Raw genomic sequence first — 12,854 nt, 5'->3', positions numbered from 1 at the left:
GATATAAAATTAATGCCAAGAAATCCATGGCATTTCTATACACCAACAGTGAAACTACAGAAACAGAGGCTAAAAAAGCAATTCCATTCACCATCGCACCAAAAAAATTAAGATACCTAGGAATAAATTTAACTAAAGAAATAAAGGACCTATTTGCGGAAAACTACACGACACTGAAAAAAGAGATAGAAGAAGATGGAAGGAGATGGAAGAACATACCATGTTCATGGATTGGTAGAATCAACATCATCAAAATGTCCATACTTCCTAAAGCAATCTATAGGTTCAATGCACTCCCCATTAAAATACCAACGACATATTTCACTGACCTAGAAAGAACTCTTCAAAAGTTCATTTGGAACAATAAAAGACCCCGAATAGCCACAGCAATTCTGAGAAAGAAGAGTAAAGTAGGAGGGATCTCAATACCAGACTTCAAACTATATTACAAAGCCACTGTTCTCAAAACAGCCTGGTACTGGCACAAGAACAGACAAATAGATCAATGGAATAGAATTGAGAACCCAGATATCAACCCAAATCACTATGCTCAATTAATATTTGACAAAGGAGGCACGAATATGCAATGGAGTCAAGACAGTCTCTTCAATAAATGGTGTTGGGAAAATTGGACAGACACATGCAAAAGAATGAAACTAGATCACCAACTTACACCATTCACAAAGATAAACTCAAAATGGATACAGGACTTAAACATCAGACGGGAAACCATAAAAATACTAGAAGCATCCACAGGTAGCAAAATCTCAGACCTATGCCAAAATAACTTCTTCACTGATACTGCCCCTAGGGCAATGGAAGCTAAAGAGAAAATAAACAAATGGGACTACTTCAAAATAAAAAGCTTTTTTACAGCAAAAGAAACCATCAATAAAACAACAAGAAAGCCCACGGTGTGGGAGATCATATTTGCAAATATTACCACTGATAAAGGTTTAATCTCCAACATTTACAGACAGCTTATACAACTAAATAAAAGGAAGATGAATGATCCAATTAAAAAATGGGCAATGGACCTAAACAGAATATTTTCAAAAGAAGACAGAAGGAAGGCCAAAAGGCACATGAAAACATGCTCAAAGTCACTAATTATCCGAGAGGTGCAAATCAAAACAACAATGCGGTACCATCTCACACCTGTCAGAATGGCCAACATCAACAAATCAACAAATAACAAGTGTTGGCGAGGATACAGAGAAAAAGGAACCCTCGTGCACTGCTGGTGGGAATGCAGACTGGTGCAACCACTGTGGAGAACAGTGTGGAGTTTCCTCAAAAAACTGAAAATGGAACTCCCATTTGACCCAGTAATCCCACTTCTAGGAATATATCCCAAGAAACTAGAAACACCAATCAGAAAGGATATATGCACCCCTATGTTCATAGCAGCACAATCTACAATAGCCAGAATTTGGAAACAGCCTAGGTGCCCGTCAACAGATGATTGGATCCAAAAACTATGGTACATCTACACAATGGAATACTATGCTGCCATAAAGAAGAAGGAATTCTCATCATTTGCAGCAACCTGGATGGAATTGGAGAGCATCATGCTGAGTGAAATAAGCCAATCAACGAAAGAGAAACACCACATGACCTCACACATCGGTGGATGATAAAGATCTTTATAAACTGATGAACCAAGAGACAGATATAGAGAAAGTAAAGCAACAGGCAGACTGTCAAATTACAGTGGGGAGGGTAGGGATATCAGGGGGAGATAATAGATCAACCGAAGGACTTGTATAAATGCATATAAGTACAACCAATGGACATAAAACTATGGGGAGGGAGGGGATGTGTGAGAGGGAGGGAGGGGGGCAATAAAAAAAATCAAGAAAAGATGTAAAAAAAAATAAATAAATAAAACTAAAAAATAAAAATAAAAAAAATAAAAAAAAAATAAAATAAAATAAACCAACAACAAAATAATAAGAGTGCCCACAACATGGGAGAACATATTTGCCAATGATACACTCAATAAGGTTTTAATATCCAAAATATATAGAGAGAACTCATACAATTTAACAAAAGGAAGACAAGCAATCCAATTAAAAAATTGGCAAAGGATATAAATAAACACTTCTCTAAAGCAGACATTCAGAAAGCCAAGAGACATGAAAAAATGGTCAGTCACTAACCATCTGAGAGATGCATATCAAAAGACAATGAGATATCACCTCATACCTGTCAGAATGGCTATCATTAACAAATGACAAGTGTTGCAAGATTTTGGAGAAAAGGGAACCTTAGTACACTGCTGGTAGGAATGCAAACTGGTGCAGCCATTATGAAAAACAGAATGGAGTTTCCTCAAAAAAAATTAAAAGTGGAACTCCCATTTGACCCAGTGATCCCACTTCTAGGAATATATCCTAAGGAACTTGAAACACTCATTAAAAAGGATACATGCACCCCTATGTTCATAGCAGCACAATTTACTATAGTTAAGATATGGAAATAGCCTAAGTGCCCATCAGCAAATTAATGGATAAAAATCTGTAGTATATTTACACAGTAGAATACTATGTGGCAATAAAAAAGAAAGAACTCTTACCATTTGCAATAACATAGATGGACCTGGAGAGTATTACCGTATTTTTCGGACCATAAGACGCACTTTTTTCCCCCCAGAAGTGGGGGGAAAAAGTCCCTGCGTCTTATGGTCCAAATATAGCCTACACATATACTGTAAAAAAAAAGTTTTTTTACTTGCCCGGCTCTGTGTGGTCTCTGTGTGCTTGCCAGGCTCTAAAATGGTTCTAAATGCTGCTGTTTACTTTACAGGGTTGATTACATGTGTTTATGACTGTGATGTTGGGTTTTAATGCACATAAAATATTTTAGGACACTATTTGTTTCAGAATCTTTTTTTCTTCATTTCCCTTCTCTAAAAACTGGTGCGTCTTATGGTCCGGTGCGTCTTATGGTCCGAAAAATACGGTATGTTAAGTGAAATAAGCCAGTCAGTGAAACATAAGTATCACGTGATCTCACTCATATGTGGAATCTAATAAATCAAGTAAACTGTAGATCAAAAATAGTCCTAGAAACATAGAAGCATGAATAGACTGTTGAACCTCAGAGGGAAGGCAGGGGAAGTTGGGTGGGAAGAGATCAACCAGTGAACTTGTATGCATATATGCATCTCCAGTGGACACAGACAATGGGAGCAGAGGTGTCAGAAGTGAGCTGGAAGAGACTAATTGGGGGAAAAGGAAGACCTATGTAATACTTTCAACAATAAAGATTAAAAAAACAGATGACACTACATAATATTAAATACTTCATCTCAAAAAAAGAAAAGAAAAGAAAAGAAAATGACTAAAGTTCAAGTAATTTTGTCCAAACAAACTATCAGCAAACTAACCAGTGTGCACATAAATGTACCTGCCCCTTACTTTTCATTGTCTTGCCCTTTTATTTGCCCAAATAGCCTCCCCATTTAGCTCTGGTTGTATGTCACCCACTTTACTCAAGCTAATTTCTTCCTGCTTCCTATTATCCTTTGATATCCTTTTTTTCTTTAAAACTTAACTGTGTCACCAGCTCCCTCCAAAGGGTGTTCTTAACATATCATGTATTATATCTATGCAGCATCAGTGAATGCAATGTATGTGATGTACAATAGCCTTGCTTGAGTGGTTTTCTCTTGTTCTCTCTTCATTTGGCGTGGGTATGTGTTTAAGTTTTCCTATCAGTGCCTATGGCTTCTTCTTTCAAAATTCTCTTTGTTTCTGTCTCTTGGACCCTGCTTTGAAGTCTTTGACAACATGTGAGACAAAATTCTTCCAGTCATTGACATTATATCAGCAGGATAGAGAGAGCAGACACATCTGTACTAATAAAAGAGTAATATGCTAATTAAACCAGACATCTTCTGGACGACCTTCCAGAAGTCCTTCCTAAGTCTCTGGACCCTTTGCTTTTTATTAACACATTTTCCCCTAAAGCAAAGCAAATATACATATCAATGGTTAGGTTTGGTAAACAGTAAGATTATCAGGTTGGGGAAACTGCTCTTAGCTATCTCCCAGCAGACAATAATATATGCAGATTTTCAGGTTTGTGGAAATGCTTTCAGCTATTCCAGCAGCAGGTAATATGATTCAGCCCTGATGAAGCCTTAAAGTTCATTAACTTTTTGCATTTATGACCTGCTGGAATCAGCCTGCAGTATATCCCCCTTCTTTGATTTAATAAATTTAACAAGAATGTATGTCATTTGCAAAGCTCAGGTCCTTTTAAGATTTTTAAATTCAATGGAAAGGATTGAGTCCCTCTAAATCACTGCCAGGAACCAAAGGGATCAATCTGCAGTAAGCTCCTTTCTGGGCACACAGTTCTTTGAGTCCTCTTTCCAATAATTGTCCAACAGATTTTTTATGTGTAATGCCATCAATTATATTCTAGTTCTGGATGGTGGACAAATGGCAATGCACATCTGATCTTCTTTGGCATGGTTCTGGGCAACCTGCAGCGACACACAACTGCTGACTGCTAGCATTCAAGGCGTCTTCACCATTCCCATTCTCTGAACTGTTTTTCCTCTGTTGATTTGGGTTACCACCATCTGTGGCTGGAGTAGTTAGTTCCTCTCCCAGATCCATTGTTGAAAGAATCCACACAGGCTTGGAGGAGTTTTCTGGAAATATGTAAGCATATTCTCAACCAAAGGTTAATAAAGGGACCCTTTCTATAAAGTAAACTCATGATCTTTTTGCCCAAACTTTTTTTTTTTTTTTTTTTTTTTTTTTGGCTGATTCTGACACCATGTGTGTCTTACCATCAGCATTACAAGTGAAAAAGTTTTCAAAGTAAAAAATAAAAAGTAAAAAAATAAAAAAATTAAGTAATTAAGCCTTGATGTAATTTACTTACAGAAGATTATTCCACTATCCACTCTTTTTTGTTTTAAATAACATTAGGAGGCTTTTTTAAATATTGCAATGCAACCTTGATAGCTTTTAATTCTTTGCATAGAAATATAACTGGTCTGGATTCATTGTATATTAAGCAGCTTTACTATGAGAAGAACCATTAGTAAAAAAATTAGTTAATGCTCCAGGAATAGTTTCCTGCCCAGTACAACTAGTTCCCCTGAATATTCACTTATTTCAATTTGCCAATTTAAATTAATCTGAAATAAGGCTTAATTTTTAAATTTATTTGTCTTTGGCTGTGAATGGTAAATGACACTAACTGAATTTTTGCTATCAGTCTTTGACTAAACCTACATAAGCTTTGTTTAGAAAGGCAAAATGCAAATTATTTTCTTTTTGAGGCTCGATATATTAGGTTTTAATTTCAGTTTTCCAGACATTTGAAGGAAACCTCTATTTCCTTCCAGAATAATTTCTAGGCCACCTTTAGAGAATTTTCTTTAAAAACTTTACCAAGCAATCTACATGGCTGCTTTTTTAGTACCCTCATGCCTACATTTTAAGTAACTCTTTTCTTGTTAATGGTGACTTTATTTATGATCATATTGTGAAAGAAAAGAGCCACATGCTAACCTGACAGGGTCAGGGAAGGCTTGCATGGCAGTCTTGCAAACTCAGAAACCTAAGATAACCACAAAAGATAGTTTGAAAATTAAATATTTGAACTACAAACAGGTTATAGTGGGTAGTCATTTCCTAAGCCGATATTTTCCCAGACAAAGAACAACTTTGATCTTCTTTACTGAGCCCATTTGTCTTTTTACCTCTAAGATAACATATCTAGGAGATGTCTGGATAACTTGTTACTTCCCTTTTTCTGGAGCCCCTGAGGCACAACAAATGTGGTGAGCACCAGGACAGATGCCTCAAATTCCTTCCTTATCCTCTTAATTGTTCCAGCACTCACCTGAGTACATGTTCATCATTTTACTTTTTATCCAATCCCAGGAGTTTCCCACCCCTTTGCTTTCTCCCGCCTCCTTACTCCATCACCAATGAATTTCATGTAACCCACCTACGTCCCTCCTTTGATTGCAATGTATAAATAGAGAAATGTAACCCGCCATTCTTCAGAGCATTATCTCAATCTGTTGAGGTTCTTTACAGGTTTCAATGTTTTTTTTTTCATTAACAATGTTTAATGCTTAAATAATAACTTTCAGTTTACTCTGCAAATATTAGTAGAGGAGATTTAAAAAATTTTTTAATTTCTCCTTTTTATTAAGCTTAAAATTACTGTTGAACAGCATTCTTTTGGGCTCATTTGCATATACAGAGGGTTATGGGAGGTCTCAGTAACTTTCTCAGAGGACTTTACTATAATTAATTGTTTTAACATTTTGGCTTCTCATTAAACTGAAATTATATGAGACCTTGGTTATATTTTTAAAAGTCAATTTATTAAGTAATTAAAGTAGGTATCTTTATTGAAAAACCAAACTTGGATATTTGACCTATGAAGTATAAATGACATCCCATCCCCCCAACCTATCTGAAGTGCAGGCTTCTTGGGGCTTTAATCTTTTAAAATTCTGTTGCTTTTGTTTTTTTAATTCCACTGCTGAAAAATTGGGCTTTATTTTAAAAATATTTAACAACTTTGTTGCACCCTCCCCCACAGGTTAAAACCTTCATAACATTTAAAATATATGTATATAAATAAAATATAGTCATTAATTTTTATTTGATAAAGATTTCCACGTGATTTCAAGTGTATTAGATTTGTCTATTTCAAAATTATTTCCTTTAAGAAGAGAGAACAAACCTGTTGAATCACTCCAGGGTCCATGAAATGCTTTAAAATCATTTTTTGGTGAAAGTCTTGAAATTTAACTTGGAAATATTATCAAATATATATATATTATAGGCCCGGTGCACGAAATTTGTGCATTGGGGGGGGGGCGGTGTCCCTCAGCCAAACCTGCCCCCTCTCACAGCCTTCAGGAGATGTACTACTGATGGGGAGAGGGCCTAAGCTGCAGTCTGGCCTTCCTCTGCTGGCGGTGACTGGGCTGATCAGGGGAAGGCACCAGCCCCATCACCCCGCTTCTCTGCCACTTGTCACAGTGGCCAAGGTGTTTTCATCAACACGGACTCCAGTCCCTTTACTACAAAAAAATTACAACTTTCTTTAGGTATTTTCAAGATGTGTCTTTCATAGGATATATTTCTTTCTTCCTTTTTTTTTTTTTTAATCCTCATCTGAGGATATGTTTTCATTGATTTGTAGAGAATGTGGAAGAGAGAGGGAAAGACAGAGAGAAACATCAATGTGAGAGGAACACTTTGATTTTTTGCCTCCTGCATGACCCCTGATCTGGGCCCTGGCTAGAGAGGAGCCTGCAACCTAGGTACATGCCCTTGATCAGAATTGAACCTGGACTCTGTGGTTAGCAGGCTGAGGCTCTATCCACTGAGCCAAACCAGCTAGGGCAGGATATGACATTTCTTTCTTTCTTTCTTTTTTTTTTTTATATAAGTTTTTATTGTTCATATTATTACAAATGTTCCTTCCCCCCCACCCCACCATTGCTCTCCTCCACCAGGTTCCCACCCCACCCTCTGCCCTTTCCCCACTCCCCATTGTCCTCATCCATAGGTGCACAGTTTATGTTCAGTCTCTTCCCACACCCCCCTCTCCCCTTTTCCCTAAGAATCGTCAGTTCACACCCCTTCCATACCTCTGATTCTATTATATTCAACAGTTACTATTGTTCATCGGATTTTTTTTTTAATTTCCTTGGTTTTTAGATTCAATTGTTGATAGTTACGTATTTGTTGTTCATAATTTTTATCTTTATTTACTTTCTCTTCTGAAAGAACCCCCTGCAGCAATTCATATAATTCTGGTTTGGTTTGGTGGTGATGAACTCCTTTAGCTTTTTTTTATTAGTGAAGCTCTTTATCTGACCTTCGATTCTGAGTGATAGCTTTGCTGGATAGATTATCTTTGGCTGTAGGTTCTTACTATTCATCACCTTGAATATTTCTTGCCATTCCCATCTGGCCTGCATGGTTTCTGTTGAGAAGTCAGCTGACAATCGTATAGGTGCTCCTTTATAGGTAACTACCTTCTTTGCTCTTGCTGCTTTTAATATTCTCTCTTTGTCTTTTGCTCTTGGAATTTTAATTATGATGTGTCTTGGTGTGGTCCTCTTTGGATTCCTTTTGTTTGGAGTTCTGTGCGCTTCCTGGACATGTAAGTCTAATTCTTTCACCAGGTGGGGGAAGTTTTCTGTCACTATTTCTTTCAGTATGTTTTCTATATCTTGCTCTCTTTCATCTTCTGGGACCCCCATAATTCTGATGTTGGTTCGCTTGAAGTTGTCCCAGAGGTTTCTTACATTATCTTCGATTTTCTGGATTCTCTTGCCTTCTCGCTTCTGTGGAGGAGTGTCTTCTGGCTCTTTATGTTCCAAATCTTTGACTTGATTCTTGTGATCTTCCCTTCTGTTTTTAGGACTCTATAATATTTTTTATTTCAGACAATGTATTCTTTATTTCTTGTTGATTCCTTATCATTTCTTGTTGACTCCTTATTAATTCTAGTTGATCTCTTTTCATATCCTCATAGGTCTTATCCATCTTTTCTAGGAAATTCTTGAAAAACCTTATAAGCGTAGATTTGAACTCTATATCCAGACGCTTTTTGTCCTCCATTTCTTTCGTTTGTGATCTATTTTGTTGTCGCATTTCGCAGTTACAGATGGGACGGGGTTTCAGGGTGGAGCTTGCAGCCTTGGCTTCTGTCAGACCCGCCCTATGTGGGTCCTTCAGTACTTGCTGCAAAGCGCCTCTGAGAGAAAGGTGCCCTCGATTTTCACCTGCTGCCAAACAGTCTATGCTCTCCCCCAATGAGCCGGGAACTTCAGTTGTAAGTGGAGTTGGAGGTGGCGTTCAGAGCAGTCTGGAGCCCCTGTCTCCTTCCCCGCCAGGGCAGTCCTGCGGCACAGCCGACCATCCCTTCTCTGCGTGCACTGTGCGTGCCTCCGGGACCTCCTTTCACCGCTTCCCCGGGGTTCCGCCTTACAGCCCAGCTCCCTCTGTGTGAGCCTGGGTCCCCGGGGTCTGGCCTAGAACTGGGGTTCAGAGCAGTCGGGGGCCCAGCACAGTCGGAGTTTTATCTCCTTCCCACTAGGGAACGCCCGCCAGGCACTCAGCCACCCTCCTCTCCGGCTCCGTCCTCTCTGCGTGCCGCGTGTCTCCGTACCTCAGGCTTTTCCAGCTCCTCCTCGCTTCCTTCTGGTTTTCTCCTTGCTTCTCACTGTAGAATTTCCCGTCAGTCAACTTTCCTGTAGTTCTGGGTAATGTCCATTTTATATTTTAGTTGTATTTTATTGAAATTGTTGTGTGCGGCTGCGGCTAGGTGTTTACCTGGGCGCAGCCATCTTGGATCCTCCTCAGGATATGACATTTCTTAGCCAGTCCAGCAGTGGACATTAGTTTTTCCTCCAGGAGTGTGGAAAAACCCTAGATCACTTTCTTGGATTCTTATTACTCAAGTTGCCGAGAACACTGTGAGAAGCAGTTTACAGGGAGCTTAGCCAATGAGCCTTCAGAAAAGATGTTTCCTCTACAGCTCATGTGCAGAGGACCCCCTGCATTGTGTCCACAGGGCTTATGTCCACTGGGCTGGGGGCATTCCCCAAGTCACACTGTGGGGGGCTGCGAAAGGCATGTCCCCAGCCCAGTAGCCCCGCATTCTGTCAGCTGGGCTTCTGTCCGCTTGGCGTGTTCCAAGCCTCGCAGCAGCAGCTAGAGCTCAGGCCCAGTGCCCGCTTTCTGTCAGCTGGGCTTCTGTCCTCTGGGCCAGGGGCATGCCCCAAGCCATGCGGTGGCATTTCTGAGCACACTTCTGGCCCAGTCGCCCAGGCCCAGAGTTCTGTTGGCAGCTCTTCCTCCCTCCGTGGCCTGGGCATGGCAAGTGTCATCACCATGGTGACAACACCAGCATCTGCCCTGGCACTTATGGGCACCACCATCTTTATAGTAGAGTGATGGTTAATTTGCATATTACTCTTTTATTAGATAGGATATATATATATATATATATATATATATATATATACACATTCTCAAAAATAATTTTCTATACTTTATATATTTTGTTATCATAACCATATAATTTCTCCCAACTTAATTTAAACTTTAAACTCTTAAATTTTAGCTGGCAAGTTAAGTACATAGCATTTCTTAGATTAATAATAACTTTAGATTTTTAAAAATGCAAGACATTTAATTAATAGATTCAATTTTATCCTCTAGATTTTTTATTCGAGGCAAATTCAGATTAATATTTAAGTATTTTGTCATTTCAAAATACGTAGATATGCCAAAACCGGTTTGGCTCAGCGGATAGAGCATTGGTCTGCAGACTGAAAGGTCCCCGGTTCGATTCTGGTCAAGGGCATGTACATTGGTTGGGGGCATATCCCCGGTAGGGGGTGTGCAAGAGGCAGCTGCTTGATGTTTCTCTCTCATCGACGTTTCTAGCTCTCTATCTCTCTCCCTTCCTCTCTGTAAAAAAATCAATAAAATATATTTAAAAAAAATACCTAGATATTTAACAATTTTTTATCATTTAATTCAGTAAACTTCAATGTTTTAACTTGTCAATGATTTTGGAAGCAAGCCTGGTCTATTTAAATGTAAATCACCACATTCTTCCTTAGAAGTTGCTCCTAGTGGGAAAATAGCAGACCAGCCCCTTCCTCCATCAGAGAGGCACAGATAGTCTTCTCCCCAGGCTTCCTTCTTAATATATTATTACAGAAAAGCTTTATTACAAATCTATGTTTCAACAATTTTGAGATTTTAAAGCCATTATTATTATCCAAGGCATTTACTTTGGTAAATTCTGTAACAGAGATAATTTACTGACTTTCTGGTGGCCTTAATATTAACTTTGGAATTCGGTCTATTATTATTTAAAAACTATCATTTATTATGGAAATACCAATCTTGTTGCTTAGAACCTTCCTGCATTGTTTCTTTGGGTCATTTCCGCATCTTTCTTTTGAGAAAAAACAGTCTTGGGCCATTCTATATCATCCATAATGAGAGTTAAACTTTGCCTAAAACTATATAAAATCCAAAATTGGATGGTCCATGCATTTGTCTTAAGCCAACTTTATCTCTTTATGAGTACAGAAGTCCAAGACACATTCCTGAATTCTGTAAAACTTTTAAATGAGGAACCGGAAAAAGCATGGCAAAGATGAGACATTTTAAATAGCACTCTTGGGAGTGGGCATCCATTGTACAGGATCATCACGTGTTTCTCCACCTCCACTTCCTGCTTGCTTCTAGGGGAAATTCAGTAATGATTTCTTTTCTTATTAAATTAAAGGTATGCTTAACAATAAACACATTAAACCAAATAAAATGACAAATCCTGAATCTTTTCCTATTCTGCTCTCCATGGCATTGACTAGCTTTTAAAGTTTTTGTTTGTTTGTTTGTTTGTTTTGCTAAAATTTACCTGTCCTATGGTAATTTTTTTAAAAAAATATATTTTATTGATTTTGTACAGAGAGGAAGGGAGAGAGATAGAGAGTTAGAAACATCGATGAGAGAGAATCATCGATCCGCTGCCTCTTGCACACCCCCTACTGGGGATATGCCTGCAACTAAGGTACATGCCCTTGACCGGAATCGAACCTGGGACCCTTCAGTCCCCAAGCCGACGCTCTATCCATTGAGCCAAACCGGTCTCGGCCCTATGGTAATTTTTAAACAAAGAATTAGAGAGTTCCTAAGAGAGAGGATTAACAGCCCCACCCTCTCTAGCTGCCCTTGAAGCTCTCTGAAGCGGAGGATTTGGCCAGGCTTTCTTTCTTATTACTTTAGATCTTGATACAAATTAGGCATTTTGCAATTTGAACAAGAACCCACACAGTTAAAGGTGACAATGGCACTCTTTTTTCCTTGAGCCTGATTTAAAAGAGTACCTTTTAACATTTTAATTTCTTTATCCTTGAGCATGGAAGCTAAAAATTTACAATTGATATTTTGCCTTTAAACCAAATTTGTCCCCATAATAGTCTGACTTGAAACAAAAGACTTTCCCGCCCACTCTGGTTTGCAAAATCCAAAGCTTGATACAAACTTTACTTATAGTGATGCCACCTTTATTGGTGATTAACTTCTTTTCTTTGCCCAGGTGAATCTTCTTCTCCAGACCTCCTTGTCTCAGGTGCCATTAATGCTGGGGTGTTATCTGCATCTAGAAGCGTTCAGGAATCTAGAGAAGGGGCTACAAGTAAATTAATAAGCAAGACATGAAATATAAATCTGGAAGGCATTATTCGGGGAGCCAGGGAAGGCTTAGCTTTAGTAGCTGAGCTCTCCAAGTCTCTAAACCCCTCTCTTTTTATTAACACATTTCCCCATATAACAAAGCATATATACATATCAAAGTTTAGGTTTGGTAGGCAGTAAGATTATCAGGTTGGGGGAAAGGCCCTCAGCTATCTTGAAGCAGGCAATAATATATGCAGATTTTCAGGTTTGGAGAAATGCTTTCAGCTATTGCAGTAGCAGGTAATATGATTCAGCCCTGATGAAGCCTTAAGGTTCATCAACTTTTTGATGAACTTTTTGCATTTATGACCTGCTAAAATCAGCCTCTAGCACAAAAGGAAACAAAAGATGATCAAACACTGTTGTTTTCTGTTTTTTGGCCCAAGTTTGGCTTAGATGAAGACTGGTTGAGCCTGATAAACTGCAGATATCAAGGGACATCCAGTCGTCCTTGTCCTGGTCTCTGAGCCCTTAATCTGATTCACTCTGAGATGAGAGACATTGCTCTGCTTTGATGTGTGTGTGTGTGTGTGTATGTGTGTGTGTGTGTGTGTGTGTATGTTGTTTGTTTGTTTTTTATGCAGGGCA

This window comes from Pipistrellus hanaki (assembly GCF_964339955.1).
Source record: "Pipistrellus hanaki genome assembly, chromosome: 3".
Classification (NCBI taxonomy): domain Eukaryota; kingdom Metazoa; phylum Chordata; class Mammalia; order Chiroptera; family Vespertilionidae; genus Pipistrellus; species Pipistrellus hanaki.
Note: the sequence above shows the minus strand (reverse complement) of the source record.